At 37.5% G+C, this 16,286-nt stretch overlaps 1 long non-coding RNA gene across 5 annotated transcripts in view; it reads right to left on the bottom strand.

Annotated features, from left to right (window-relative positions):
- Positions 1–16,286, bottom strand: part of LOC137183001 (uncharacterized) — a 100,443-nt gene that overhangs the window by 82,230 nt on the left and 1,927 nt on the right. For all 5 annotated transcript variants that reach the window (XR_010928404.1, XR_010928406.1, XR_010928405.1 and 2 more), the window contains exon 3: positions 14,310–14,362. This is a non-coding gene — a long non-coding RNA (uncharacterized lncRNA). The remainder of the gene's footprint in view (positions 1–14,309; positions 14,363–16,286) is intronic.

Genomic DNA, 16,286 nt, shown 5'->3' with positions numbered 1-16,286 from the left:
CAAAACATGCACACACACATAACCACCGCCCACATACGATAATATTCAGTATAAAGATGGTCTCTGTAAGGTGGTCTCAAATCTATCAAGGTAACCCAAAATGTTTGAAAATGTAAAATCAAAGTCAAGAGACAAAAGGACTCCCGAGACACTGTCTCAAATAAAATTAAGACTTTCACACAGCAACCAAACTGTCCTAAGTACAGAGTGTAAATAAATAACTACAGTGTAAAAGATGTGCATACCTTTTAGGATTTTAGAAAATGATATAGATCAAATTATATTCTCATGCAGTACATAATTGAAGAGTTTGAGTTATTGATGGAAAAAGAACATTTGATATGATTCTCAATCAACTCTAGGCCAGATATCTTATTCTGCTCAGAGGACATACTGACACAAAAGCCATCCATGAGTACATCTCACAGTATAGTCATGTTTTTCTGCATTTGAACAGTTGGTGAAGATAAGTTTTCAAGAAGCACTTGAGAGTTATGCACCGTTCCACAGTAATATTCTGTCTGATTCCTCAGATTTAGAGTTTTAACAAGTGTTTATGATGCACTAACAGGTATTAATATTTTTTACCCATAGAAATGTCAGAAGATTTAGCTCACATTTAATGGTACTTAAAAGAGTACTTCAAGTTACACTTAGAAATAATCTTAATGACATCAAAATGAGTGTGTCCCTTGGTCAGAATTGTATTTTGGTCACTTTATTTGGTGAAAATCACACAAATCACACCCTTTATTCATGTTTTGCTCATCTTTCCACTTTCATTTTACGTTTTTTAACCTATCAACATGTGATGATGTCCGCTAACACATAGAGCTATCCACAAGAGATGCTCACCTCCTCTGGGAAGATACACTATTTCAGACAGCATAGACCACTTAATGAATGAGGACCTTTCAATTAGGAACTACACTGATCATACAATGAGATTCCATCAGGTGACAGTGACTGAATGATCAGGTTTACACGTTTTATGTTTGCATCACTGTAAACCTCAAAACACCAAGTTTACATTAGTTTGGGTTTCACCAGCTGGATGCACGTTTTCTCACTGTGCACATGGTGAAGTTAATTTGTAGTTGGATATTCAGCAGTGGGTATTTTAACATGAGTAGCTACATGTTAGAAGTATCAAGTCCTCTCAATAAAGTGTTATTTAGAGAGGCCTCTGTGTTTGCCCTTTCAAAACATCCTGTGGCTGAAATCCCCGGTGGATCAGTGCAGAGGAGATGGTTATATAGCATGTAGTTGAAAAACAGATTTTGACTGTTTTATTAGCTCCAATCGACTGTGCAGGACTTGCAAGCATTTTAATTAATAAGGTACTGTACTAGAGGGATTTTAGTATTTTGACTATGCAGGACATACAGACCAGAGAGTAAAGTTCCTCTAACAAACTTTCTACTAGAAACCTTCTATTACTTTATAGTAACAAGTTATAGTTCCAATTCAGGATCGACTTGAGATCTGTAATATTGTCATTTGATTAATAGCATGCTTTTTGTGATTGATTGAGGGTCATTTGATGGTCAATTTATATTGGACTATAAAATATTACTGATACTGCCAATGATATTCAATATTATATTAGTCCTTATGCTTCCCAATAATGCTAAATAGCTACAAATAACGCCAACTGTGTTCACTGTAACCAAGGTCCAAGCCAGAGGTACTGCTACTGTATTCCTTGATAGGACATCAGTTTAGTATCTCCAGAGTGCTGGCTAGATATACAGCTCTATGCAATATGGACAGACCAAAGCACAATCTACACACGATTTGGTCTACTCCAATGGCCATGACCTGGTAACCAGAGATAATATCCTGTAAACAAACATAAACAGAGCATAGACAGTCCTTTGTATTCAAGGACTCTAAAATGACTTCTGGTTCTGCTACAAGAGCCATCTTGAGTCACAACAGCAGCAGGTCTGTCATGACTCAAGAAAACCAATGTAGACAGCTCTGCTCTAAGTTACATTTTGACTGCAACCTTTCTGTGCCCTTTATAAAACTAAATTCCCAAAGTTGAATTTATCACCACAGAGCAGAGGGCTCCAAAATCCATATACACAACTCACATGCACAATTTATAAGCCTAATTTCACTGTTCAGGCATGCAGCTACATTCAGGAACATTTCCGTCTTGCGTCTCTTCACATATGCCATGGCAATGCTGGAATAGATGGGGCAAGGGACAGTCCAGCAGATGACGGTCATGGAACACTTATGGATGCCAACTGCTCTGCATCGGCATAAATGAGGTTCTCTTATTTCTGAGTCGGTCCAATTTCCAGCCATTCTTGAAAAAAGGAGAGTGTTTGCAAACAAAAGAACCTGTATTGCTTGTTAGTTATCAAATCACCCACAAAAGCATTGGCAAGGCAACCATAAGCAAGTCGCGGATTCAAATATGTCATCAGCAGAGTCTTGTGATTGGTTCGCTTGCTCCATGTGAAAAGCATAACCAGACAGACATAAACCTTTACGTGCATGTCCCTGCAATGTTACTGCTTTCATTCACAACACAGCTGTACCGCCATTTTCCCTGAAATATCACTAGGTCTCGTGGTTTGAAATTGGCGGTACATATTTCCCTGAATATCGATCCCTGCTCCCATTCACACATGACCGCATGCAGGAAATGTTCCTGAACATTTCAGGGACAGACTGCATAGGTGAAAGGGGCTTAAGACATACCAAGTGCTTATCAACTAACTGCCCATTTAACACCAGCTGTAAATTCTGTTTTTGCTGACCTTCAGTGTTTTTTTTGCTGCAGTGATGTAAGTGTACTGCAGGGTATGTCAGTACACTCTGACATCACTGTTGGTGTGTTTACATCCAGTTTTTATTAAATTTTAAACTGTTTAAAATTTTAAAATCTGTGTTTTTTAGCTTGCTGTATGCTTGACTTTCTTCACCAGCTACTTGTTTACTTTGATTTTCTGCTGTTTCACATTAGGTAGTGTGCTGTTGCCTTATCTAAACTTGTCTGAAACAGCCAAGTATAGAGACCCGAAGTTATGACATCACATCTGGGCTAGCCTTTGTTCTATTAGCTTCTGTACCTCAGTGCAATCTCTCATTACACATTTCTTTCATCTGTCTTTCTGAAAAATTAAAGCATGTTCATGGAGTTTACTTTGCATATTCTACAAAAAATTAGCATCCAAAGAATTTGCTTTTAGAGGTTGAAAACTTTGTTAAAATTGCAAAGTTTAACAACTATTTATTCATTAGAATACAAAAAACTACAGCGACAATATAAATTTACCAGCACAACATTGCAGGTACTTAAATCATTGTAACATGGTTTTATCCATATCCATAGTAGTCACAGACACACTCATCTAAAGTCAGTTTTTCAATTCTTTAGCTGTGATCTCTGCTGTCTAAAAATGTCTACACTATTTGCAGCCCTTTGTTTAAAGCTTGTGGGAAATGTGGTCCATTAAAGGCCTTTAACAGAAATACTGAACAATATCAGATTGTTTTTTTTTTTTTTAAATTACCATCCTTAACCAAACATATGGAGTGAATAACATGACATACTGCATTATTGTTAAATGTTTTTTCCTACTTCTGGAGAAGAATCCAAAAGTTACAGTTTCACTATAGTTTCACAGAGTTGGCGAAAGGCAACCATAGAGTAAATGTTAGGTGATCATTCTCAATTAGATTTTAATATTTTTTGATTTATGAACATCCATATCAAATTTCATGGCAATTAGCCAATAGAAAACTTTGTTGAAATTACAAAGTTTAACAACAATTTATTTGATAGAATACAAAAAACTACGGCTACAATGTAAATTTACCAGCACATATTTAACAGGACGTATGGTAATTCTGTACAAGCAATATTCCAACTGTAGTCTGACCAATGCATTTTTGAAGCAGATACCAATATTTATATTTGAGTTTTAAAAATCTGATAATTATATATCGACTGGATATTAATTTTCTTTGCACAACTCATACCATAAATACACAAACACTTGATAAGGTGCAATGATTGGATCAGCAATGATTAGTTTGCGACTGTCGACTGGGGTGTCCTCAGTGCACCCCAACCGCATGTATCACCAGGGCGGGGACTGGGTCACGTAAAAAGCGTCATGGGGTCTGTAGCGATGACTTCAACAGTGTTTGTGTAATTATTCTCACTGACAGAAAGGGAAGACAAAAGTTCTGAACTGCAGTTTTTCAACCAAGCAACGTACTGGGCAGGACATTTTATTGCTGAAAAATAAACTTGTTGCTACTCTCTTGTGGGCTGAAATATACATCAATATCAATATATCTGTAATTAACTAATATCGGCCAACTTACAGTTCTGGCTGATTTACTGGTTGGGCTCTACTCCTCATATCTTTTTTGATTACTATTTTAATGGTGATCAAATGATGCTGTCTGATGTGTTTCATGTGATGTCTACTTAGAAATTGATAATTACTGTATTTGTGTGTTGTCTGACAGAAAACAAAGAATGTAATACTGTAGAAAATGACTATCTTCATAGTCTGTTTATGTTCACCTTAATGTATCATGTATTTATCTAAAAATTCAAAATGTAACATTTCTAGAGTCGTAACTATTAATTAATAGATTAGTTGATTGACAGAAAATGAATAGGCAACTATTTTTGAGAAAAATTGCCAAATGTCCTGGTTGCAGCTTCTAAAATATGAGGATGTGAAGTTTCTCTGTGTCATACATGACAGTAAACTGAATATTTACTGGATTTTGAACTGTTGATCAGACAAAACAAGACATTTGAAGACGTCACCATGGGCTCTAAGAAATTATAATACCTACATTTTTCACAATTTTCTCACATTTTGTAGATAATACAATTAAAAAATAATGAAAATAATCCTTAGTTGCAGCTCTACACATTTCATAAATTGTGTATAAAATATATCAGAGCCGAGACAAAAATAGAACTCCTTATTGTAACATTGATAACGTTTCCTGTCACAGACTGGGTTATTGTGGAGAACCAATATGATTCCAGTCATCAGTGAGACAGAACGTCAGATCAGCATGTTTTTTGTGATGTTGCTTTTAGTTCTTTAATGTGAGTCCATGCGGCCAGACTGCTCACAGACTTGGCCGCTGGCTGAAGCCAATTGTCTGAGTTAGGCATGAGAACACAAGACTCCCCACTTGGAAAAAAGGAGGAAAAAACAGTGGAGGAGTTTTAGCAGTCAGCCCTCAGACAGGAAGACTCTAGAGGAAACACCAGAAAGCCATTAACTAACCACAGTATTATGGTGATCTATTTGCTGGAATGGGCTACAGACAGCTAATGAACAAGCCTTACCCCCCTCCTCCCAACTCACCACCCATCACACACACATATATACACAGACACATCACATATACACACACTGAGAGGCAACACACACTGAGAAGCAATGCTGAAAGAGCTCTTGCTTGTACAAAACAGCGTGACAGATCAATGCCTGATTCCTAAATCAAGGGAAAAGGTTATTCTCTGTCTCACTGGGATTCCACTTACTATCCCCCTATATCTAAGACACTCCCATACCCATTTAAACCAAACAACTCAACCCCCCCCCACCCCCCCCATCAAAACAACACACACACTTGCACACATCTCCTAATTAAGAGTGAGGCGGTGGGGCTTTTTGTGTCTGTGGTTATGCTTGCAATGTTAGTGTCTGGAGTGTGAAAACAGATCTGATGGACTGGTGCCCTCAGCTCTCCCTGATCAGGCTCCAGCAGGTATCCCCCATGATTGACAGCTCACAGGTCAGCCGCCCATCTCTCAGTCTGTTAGAGGGTGGGCGGTAAAGAGATTTGGAATGCCTGGGACCCTGATTGCTTTATTGCTCGCCTGTCAGAACCATTGTACAGCTCTGTATTATTAGGGCTCGCCATCTCTCACCGTCTGGAAGGTGTCGCGTCTGAGCTCTGCATAAAGAATCACCCCACCATTCAAAATCCTCTTTCTTTTTGGCTGAAAGGAAGAAAGCACAGATTTTTCCACTGAATCTCCTGTATTGGTTTGTCAGATAATGCAACACAAGTGTCTCCAGGGAATGGTTTGGATGGCGCTGCTTTTACACTCCAATGCAGAAGATTTGAGATCCCATTTGGCAATAATTTATCAAGTGATACCAACAATAGTCTATAACATTATACAGGAATTACTCTAATGCTGCTGATTTTGTGCCTAATCATGTTGAATTTTTTACTACCATGGTGTCCACACACCTCAAAAAGGACACAATAGCAAGCTTCTTTATTTAGCATGTTGCATTTTTGTTGTTTATTTCACTTGTTTATAAGCCAAAAACAATTCATTTTTTACATATTTTGGTGTAACAAAAACTTAAAAGCAGTTGCATAAGTGGAATGAAGTATGCATTAAAATGCATATATTTCTGAATAATGGTGATTAAGAGTTGATTTTTTGACAATGTCACAATTTAGGTTAACCTAGCCTTAATGTAATTAGTTTGGTAAGCTAATGGTGAGCACCACATAAACATTTACACTGCAACAACATATTATACTTCAGTCTATAATCAAGACAAGTGCAGCATGTTTTAAATCCAACATATTTCTTTTACCATAAAAAATGTTGCAAACTACAGTGGTGAATAATAATAATAAGGGCATGAACAAACAGTGATTGTATTGTATTGTCACTTGCTGAGAAAAGAATGAGTCAGAAGTACAAGCATCTGTATGATAATATTGCAATCTGATTATATTAATTTATTTTTTACCCTTTACTTTCTCAGCTAGATGTTTCAATTTGACAAACCAATCACAAAATGCCAGTGAAGTACAAAAGTACGGTATAGTCTAAAATGCCCTATATTGCCTTGACATGTAAGGGTAACACAGACAAAGGAAAGTGAGGTAATGTTCTGAAAAGTATTTCTCTATAGTTCACTGCTGCTAGAACAAAGAGCCTCCTGCAAATATACAATGGCCCAGTAAACAATGCCTCTACACAAATCCCTCGCTGATTTTTTTTCTTGTTATTCCCCAGGCCGAGATGACAGACTGGCAGGTTGTTGAAGGTCATCAGAGCAGTGCCTCCTGGTCCCCTGGAGCCCAGGTGATGGCCAGGCCACATCCCCAAGTGCTCTTGCTGCTCCAGGCCATAGCAGAGACAAGCCCACTGGGGTGCCACGTCGCTGTCTCCATGGAGATGAGGCGACAGGCTGGCCACGGCTCAGACTCACACCTTTGTGGTCAGCGACTGAGCGTCTCTGAGGAGACTTCCCTGCCTAACAGCAGTTGCACACAAGTTGTGATCACCCCCACTTCCACCCCAAAACCATTCACCATCTTTTTTTGTTGTCTTCTTTAATGCCAGTGCAAGAACAGCACACGGACGCTCCCCCCCCTCCCTCCCAACAGTCTAACCCTCCTTGCCCTGGCAGTGCTACCCTTGTGAGGCCTGCTGGGAACAGTGGTGAGATGTTAGATTAGACCTGCAAGTCTGGGCAGGGCCTGAGAGGGGATGCAACGCAAAGGGACTGCCCACTCTGTCTATGGCTCATGCTCCATTACGGTTTTATCTGGGGGTGTGAAAGTATCATTCCCAAATGCTGTCTCCTTTAAGATCCTCTCACAATTGGCTGCTGAAGAAAACTGGCTTGAATAGCTCAGTTCAGTATCCCTGTTGATCCATGTTATCATGTCTCATTAGACCAATCATATTTGACAGATAGTTGAATAGCACATGCATAATTTCAAATGTACACATCACTGACAAGTAGCTTTCACGTTAGTAATCATATTGATTTTTAAAGCATGACTGTTCCTTATTGTGTATGTATCCTAATCTGAAAAAATGAATGATAACCTCTTCATCACTCTACCCCCTGAGTGTTCTTACTGGAAGCCATATTGATTTTGTTAGTCTGAGAGTCCTTGCATTGCCTGGCCTTTACCTCAGGGACAAATCTAATTGTTTATCTCTGGACAGACTTCTGCCTTTACTCCCTTCTGTCTCATTATGTGCCAAGATTTGTCAAGTCAAGTCTCTCCACACTCTCAAATCTCGCTTTACAACATGTCGTTCGGCAGAACACTACAGATGGCTTACTTATCAACAGACCCTCCCACATGGAATGCTACAAACATGACAGCACAACACACTTGCAAAAATATACACAAACTGACATACAATGTAATCACACTCTGGAGACGCGATTACACATACTGACACACAAAACATGAGTCACATTTTTTTTAAGAAGCTTATTTTTGAAATCTTTGTGCATGCTTACTTGGAAAAAAAAATCACAAGTACCCATTGATTGTTTGAGATCTACAATACACTGCACAACAATGGCATTATAATAGTTACTATTTTTTACTGCTGCATTCAAGACAATGTTGTTATTTCTCCTCATTTATAATAAATCTTATCACAGATGTCTTACAGTAGAAAAAAAAACATTGATCAAAATGAAATTTCCCACAAATGTATATATGCAACTGGTACTTTAACCAGTTGAGTCTTGTCAATAAATGTATTTGACTAACAATAATATTCTACTTGGCTGATATTGGAAATGATTTAATGTTCAACTTCGGCTGCTTTGAGTGAAGAAGTGTAACTTAGTAAATGCATGTAAGTGAGATTAAATCAACTGTAATTCAAAGGTGACTGAATGACTAAGGCTACTTTATAAATCACTGCAATCCCAGTTGTATTTATATACTTTTCATTTTACAACATAAGCCCTTTCTGTGGCAAGTCATTTCAGAAGCTCCACCAAAAAATATACGAGAAAGTCGGGACGAGTAACGCAAAGCTTTTTAGACAACTCTAACTCAGTATGTAGTATACAGCATGTCAAAATGGAGCACATAGGGTTAAATCACTTGAGTGGGGATGCCATAGTCAAGTGACTCATAAATGGACGTATTCTTTAAAAAGAAAATCCAAAAATCTATCAACCATTTATAGAGATATAAATACCAAATGAGTTAACAAAAGAAAATGCTAAATGGTTTGTATATGAAAGTATGATCAACACTTCCAAATATCAAATTTGTGTATGGTATGAACCATACACTAAGGGACGTCTTTATTCTTTTACATCAAAGTCCCACAACCATTTCTAACATGGAGGTTTGTTTTACTCTCAAAATCAGCATGTTAGTAGCTGCTCTAGAAACGCTACGATCTATAAAGCTTTAGGATACTGTGATTCAAATCAGATAAGGGTTAATATTTTAAGTCAAGCAACTATCTTGTCTAATTATGGCCTTCTGCAAAGCTGCCTACAGTAAAAACGTCATTAGATGGCCAGACAAGATTAACAAACTTAACAGCTGACTACCTTAATTTTATGACAGAACATTTTTGTAAATATTGTGACCAGTTTCTTTCTTATGATCTTTTCTTCTCACCAGCCCTCCAAACTCTTTCAGGCCATTGGAAGCCCTTGGTCAGGTTTTATCAGTGAGTTAACTCCAACGAAGTAGGCCAGATCGATAAGCACATTCTCAGAAAGGAGCCAGAGAAGAGAGTTAGAGGCGCGGGGGAGAGAGGCGCGAGAGGCAGGGAGCAATCAGAGAGCCATGGATGTGTGTGCCTTCAGGAGTGGATCGATGCACTGACAGGAGCCCTGCTTTGTTCTCACACAGTGCTCAGATGTTAGGCGTGCTTAACATGATTGCTTAAAGGTTTTTGTTTGCCTACTTGTGTTTTTGTTTGTCATTTTGCTCTACTTATAGTATATCCTGCTGTCGCTTTTGTTAGTAAGTTAGATAGGTAGTTAGGTTGGCGATCTTGAGTCTCATTGTTTCTTACACTTTTTCTTTCTAAATCAGCAGGGGTTTTAACTGGCATTTTAGTCTTCAAATTTCTGAGCATGGATAATGGCCAAGTATATAACTACAGGCAGCAAAAGTAACAACAAAAAAGCTGTTCTGAATACACCATTTTATTTTAAAAAAAAAGATGATTAACAATAGCCAACAGCATGCTTCTGAACCTATAAAAAAATCAAGTGCGGAAGTAAGCATTCAGAAAGACTTTGGTGCCCTTCGTTCTTTAAATATGAGGATTGTTTGCTTTTGACAAATTGGGTCTTTGACATCACTTGTCATTTCTCTAGTTCCAAAGAGTTTTTCAGCATTACAAAACTGCATTCTTCATCCTTATTCCCCATCCTTATACCACCCAGACCAAGTTAAGCACTTTGCCTCGCTAAATACTCTGCCAAGAATTACTTCTAACAAGAACTTGGGTGTGCCTGAATCCTCACAGAAAGGTGTTGACCGCAAAGGACAAGTAGGTGTCAATAGATCTGCTCTCAGCGCCTATGGGACGTTGAGACGCATGAGCTCTTTTCCAAGGCTTAATAAGATAGCACAGATGCGCCCTTGTCTGAGCAGAGCCCTGTGTCTCATTGTACTTTGGCCTCCCAACCCTGCCATTGCAAGACCTCTATTGCATTGGCCGCATGAGAGGGTCTCATTAGGACAGACAAACGAAAACTGGGGTCAAGGTATATAAAGGTAGCCACAGCTAAGGAGCATGCCTCTAAGATGAGTTGGGAGCTCCACCATATCCTAGAGCCACCCCTGCAGACCTCTGGCCCTCCCCATCATGACCTCCAATATCCACCATTATTTGATGAAGCAGAGCTTGATAATTATTTTGCGTGGATGAAGAAGGGGGCACAGTGTGAAAGGAGTGTCTCACTCTAAGGGAAAGGATAGTAGGGGATGACAGAGAAAAAAAAGAAAAAAAAAACTAACAAAAAAAAAAAAAGATCAAAAGCAGGCCTTTCGCTTTTCATGCCTCAGAGGCTCCAAAGAGGATAAGGAACAATTGGGCCCTGGGTATTCTGTCCTCTCTGGCAATTAGACTCAGCTGATGAAGTGAAAGGGATGAATGGCAGGGTTCAAGGCCTTCTCTAGGATTCACACAACAGGGTGTGTTTTTACCTTCTTCTCCTTTATCTTCATCTCTCTTTAGAGTGGCAGAAATGCAGCTGAAATATTTCCAGATGAAGACAATGTGATTCAAGGTGGCAAAATCTTAATCACGAGGGCTGATGAGATTGAAGAGGTTTAAGAGGAGCTAAGGGGCACAAACAGACTTGCATGCAATCATGTATATACAGACATTTTCAAGACAGTGCACAAAGAGATGTGCCTCTGTGATTACAAGACATTTTCTAATAAAATGTAGTCTACTTTGCTATGAGTTTGTATCATGCATCCATCATTAGTAACATTAACAGCTATTACATGCTGCACTGCAGTTATGTATTGTGTTCAATAGGCTGAAGCAGATGCACCTGACATATGGACAATTGTTCATTCATAGTGTTCAATGTGTTCAGGAACGTACCTGATTGGTCAATTTTTACTAATTAAACAAAACACTGCAATTTTCAATAATTTAGTTTAGACAAAGAGCATGCTCACATGTAGAAAAAATATAATAAATAAAATATATATAAATATAATAATAACATTTGTTCATTTAAATAATGAGCATCTAAATTCTGACAAACCTTACAAATCACTGATTTTATAAGTAAGATTTGTGGTAGGATGTATTTTTCACATTTTTTACACTACTATGGGTTGTAATTGTTTTAAAAAAAGTACCAACAATTACTTGTGCTGAGACAAAAAACAATCATCTACTGCGTCCACTGAGACAAACAGTAAACTACAAATTTAGAAAATAATTTGGAGCTGTGTAAAAAACAGAAGAAAAACGGAAGAAAAAAGATCAAGCAGCTCGACTGATTGATGTGGATTAAATGTTGCTACGCATTTGTTGTGGATGTCTTGCAAACCACCAGGTTCTACAGAAATCTGATTACTTCATATTTCCACTTACATAATCTTTGTATAATATGCATATGCGGTATCACCCTTGCCAAAAGGTATGCAGTCCATGCCAATTTCTTGACAGTCATACATTAATTATTTATTAAAGTGCAGCACTGACAGTTGACATTAAACTTCGTGTGAAGCTCTCCAACGCGTAGGAGTAAGTTTTAAGTTGACACATTAAGTAAAATGTAAAGTTATCTGTTGATGTTGGCAAAGAGGTTTTTGAAAATCTGGTTTCACTGAGTTTCATTTTGGAGATGGAGGATGAAATGGAGAAAAACAAAACAAACAGTGACAATAGAGCTTGTAGTTGGGTTAAGGGCTAAGGTCCATTGCTGTACTTTGAAGGTCGGTGGCTCAAATCATTTTCAGAGCTAAATAAGTGAACTAAAAGTAAATAAATACAGTGCATCCTGTACTATGATGCTACATGGAGCATCCTACAAGCATTCATACCACATCCCAACAGATACTACTGTAGAAATATCACATTTGCTACAAATGTCATATTATCAACAAAACTGCACCCATCCTGCTTTTATTCCAAAATGATGTTGTAAATGTAAAGAATTTTATAAAACATTTGACTTTTACAGTGAATTATTGCAGTGATTTAGGTTTAAGCTGCTCTAATCTTAAATGCATAAACCACTTGCTGCCATTAAGTTATCGTATATTTCACAGAAAATTTCTTACAGTGCCCATGCCAGCAAATGGGCCCCGAGGCTTTAACGATACTGCCACACTGCACTAAAACCTTAAGATGATTAGTGATATTCTTAAAACCTAGCCAACTGATAATGTGTTTAAAGAAGCGATACGGCTTTTGCAAGCTTTGAGTTCAAAGTCTGAGAAGCATGGGGTCAGAATGCCAATGGGCTAAACAAAGAGTAGCCAAAATGGGCTTTGGGGGATTTGAAAGTTAGGCCCCTGAACCCCTTTGATGAAAACAGAGCTATGGCCATAGAAATACTAAGTATCAAGTGCCTGGGACTGTGTTGCTGCCAAAGAATCGTGAGTTTGGCATGTGGAATGACCCAGTATACTGTATGTTCAGTAACAATTAAAAAAAATCACTAAAGTAAAAGCTAAGAAGCAGGTAAATGCTGTTTTATTCAGATAATATTCAGGGCTCCAACCAATGACCAATATCCGGGACAATTTAAGGTCGTTTTCCCAAAACAGGTCCACTTGGCCAGATGGACCACAGCATTGATGGGTGCCAACACTAATCTGAACATTCCTACACTCAAATATATTTTGACATTTCTATACCAAGTTATATGAGTGACACAGCCACTTGGTTCAAAAACAAGAAAAACACAAAGGATGCTCAGTGTAGCCTCTAATTACTTATATGTTTCAATTTCAGGTTTGGATGATCCATTTTTAAATTCTGTTTTAAGGTTCAATCAGGTGGTAAAAACTTTTTTTCTTCACCATCTGTTTTAAAGGAAGTTATCTGCTAACTCTGGAAATATTCAACTGGCTAATTAGTTCTACTTTGACTCTCAGCAAGTGTCCTGTTTTAGTTGGTGAGCTTGATGATACAAACAAGAATAAAGATGATTTAAACTCAAACTTGAGCAGATTTTCCCATCTTGAGCAGCCTTGAGCAATTAAGTAGGCATGTTTTCATCTTAGTCTAATGATAAATCCATTAAGTCCAAAAGAATCCCACCGTGTTCAAAGTTATTATTACTAAATTGACAATAAGGCTAACAGTATAACCTGACCAAATGTACAATGCGATTAATAAATCTCTTTCTTTAATGTCAAGATACCTGAAGTCGTTAGAGGAAAATGAGCAAATAATCTAAAATCGTAATCAATCAAAAACTCAATTATGCATGTTTATTATTATCCTGCCAGTTATAGTGTACCACCTCTATGTAGCTACATCAACAACTGATTAGTGCTGGAGACAGCCATAATGACAAATAGAAAATATGATGGAGAAGACGATTAAATTGGAGAATTTCAATTAGCCTATGCGAGGTCTTTGAATATTTCCTGATGGCAGTGATGGTTAGCTCACATTTAAACAGTTATCATCATGTTTCCAGTTAAAAGTATTCAAAAGGTGCATGGTGAGTCATACAGTGTCATTAGTGTACCGCAACAACACACACATTGGAATTCAGTTACATTGTCTGCAGCTACAACTAAAAGACACAAATGTTCAGGATGTGGCACAACAATGCAGAGTAACAAGCGTAGCTGTAATACCAGTGGATCATACTTTTCATAAAGAGAATAACATCAGGGTCTGGATAAATGAATCTATGCCTTCCTCTGTTTCTACTCAGTTATATGAGGAAACAGACATATTTATAGTACACTTTTCCAGTACATAACTGAATGCATACAGCAATACTATTCTAGCAAACCCATCAAGTAGAATTTTCATGGGGTTCAACACTTACCTTTAATTCTTTTTCTCTAACACTGACTCTTTGTAGTCATCAAGCATCTTCAGCTGTAGAAAGTAAACGTAACTTGTCAGAACACGTTTCACTGCAACAAAATGCACTATGATGCAATAAGTCTGTTGCAATAACAATAACTCTGAGGGAGAAAAAAATTACTTTCATTCAACGACAATATGCATGAAACTGAAATAGGACATGAACAAGTTTACCCAAAGTATACAGATGGCACAAAAGGTACATAATTTGAAGATTGCGATAAATACCATGTGACTTTGACATCCTGCGTTCAGGTTGAGCAACCTTAGATATTTATTATTGAATTCTCCGTACAAATCTTCACTGACTCAATTTTTGCTCTAACCTATTCAATGATCAGAAAAGCACAATCACAATAAAATTGACATTTATCAAACACCATATGTTATATTTTTCAAGTCATTCCTCCTTACTGTCTTTATTTTAATTGATCATTTTCAGTTTGGAGGACATCTTCCTTTATATTTATAATCAATAAAACTTATTCCATTATTCAGTCTATTAAACTGACAGATCCCTCCCGATGACACAAATAGATGGGATGCAAAAAATATAATGGGTGTCTTTTTTTTAATTGTTCAAATTTTCTGTCTTTTTTTAAGGTGACAGGGCCATTACTCCAAAGTCACCACTTATCGGCAACATCACTGAGGATTAATGGTTTCACTTGTGCTAGTAAGAAATGTTTAAGTTGTCCCGATTATCAGTGCAAGAAAAAGAATAATGGTTATTTGTCATTGTGTTAAGCAGTGAGAGAGACTAATCTAACAAAACACTGAGTTAAGAATGTCATTAACCCTTTGTGGGGAGACTGAAAGGGATACGTGTTGGACTATGCACAGTCTAAAATGAAGGTTTGCCTTCAGGAGAGCTGGATTTATAGTTGGACAATCTATCAGCAACTATACTATTGTGTATGAGAGGTGTTGTGCACAGACAATTATGTTCAAATGAAGGTAATAAAGACTAAAAAGGAGTGTATTTTCACTTACAAATGAAGAAATCTAAAGTTTCTATACCTTCAAACATCAATGTGATATTATCTTTCCCATTGATTTGGCTCATAACTCAGACTATGACTGGATGACAAAGAGGTCAAAAGATGAAAAAGGTTTTCCTATAACGTGCTACATAAGAACAAATGATCTGAAGCTTGAGAAACCAGGGGTGGAGAATCAAGGACCTTAAAGTCAATCAATAAAAAGCATGTCAAAGGAGAACCAACCAGAATAAGCAATGGAAGCTGAACTATAGCAACTGAAATCCAAAATTTTACAATAAATATCATAATAGAGCAACACTGAATAAATTCAGTAATCAAATTTACTAAATAATTACTAAATGTGACAATAAATGAAAAAATAGTAATAGATTACAATGTCAATTTAAAATAATTGGAATTTAAATTTAAATAGAGACTTATAGTTTGTTTGCAACAACAGCAATTACCACCAGCAATAACTGCCATACTACCCATTTAACACATTTGTCTGGTGAAGGATTTTTTTTTCCGCCGGTACAGTCCCTGAAGCTTTTGTACTGATCGTGCAGGCTTGTTCCTGCACTAGTAATCTCCTACATTATTTTCCTTGTCTGTCACCTTTATAGTATCTATTAGCCGCTCTCTACTATCTGTTTGTGGGGCATTTTCTCTTCCTTTTCCCCATGAATTTTTTATATATTGGAGGGAGAAAGATTGTTCTTTGCAATGAGGCCAGCGTGGCCTCAGTAAGACAAATTGCTCCAGAACGTCTAAATGGCAGTCAATGATAACTCATTGTAAGGAGAGTAAGTGACTTCCAATGGAGTGGATAGGGGACAGAGAATAATGGCAGAGCACAGGTGAAAAATAGATGTTTGGCTCGGTGTAATTACTCCATTAGGGGGCTCTCTGTTAATCTACCAAACCACAGCAAGTGTTTTTACAGCGATGAG

The sequence above is a fragment of the Thunnus thynnus genome, chromosome 5, assembly GCF_963924715.1.
Source record: "Thunnus thynnus chromosome 5, fThuThy2.1, whole genome shotgun sequence".
NCBI classification, from domain to species: domain Eukaryota; kingdom Metazoa; phylum Chordata; class Actinopteri; order Scombriformes; family Scombridae; genus Thunnus; species Thunnus thynnus.
This window is presented reverse-complemented; position numbering and strand designations above follow the sequence as displayed.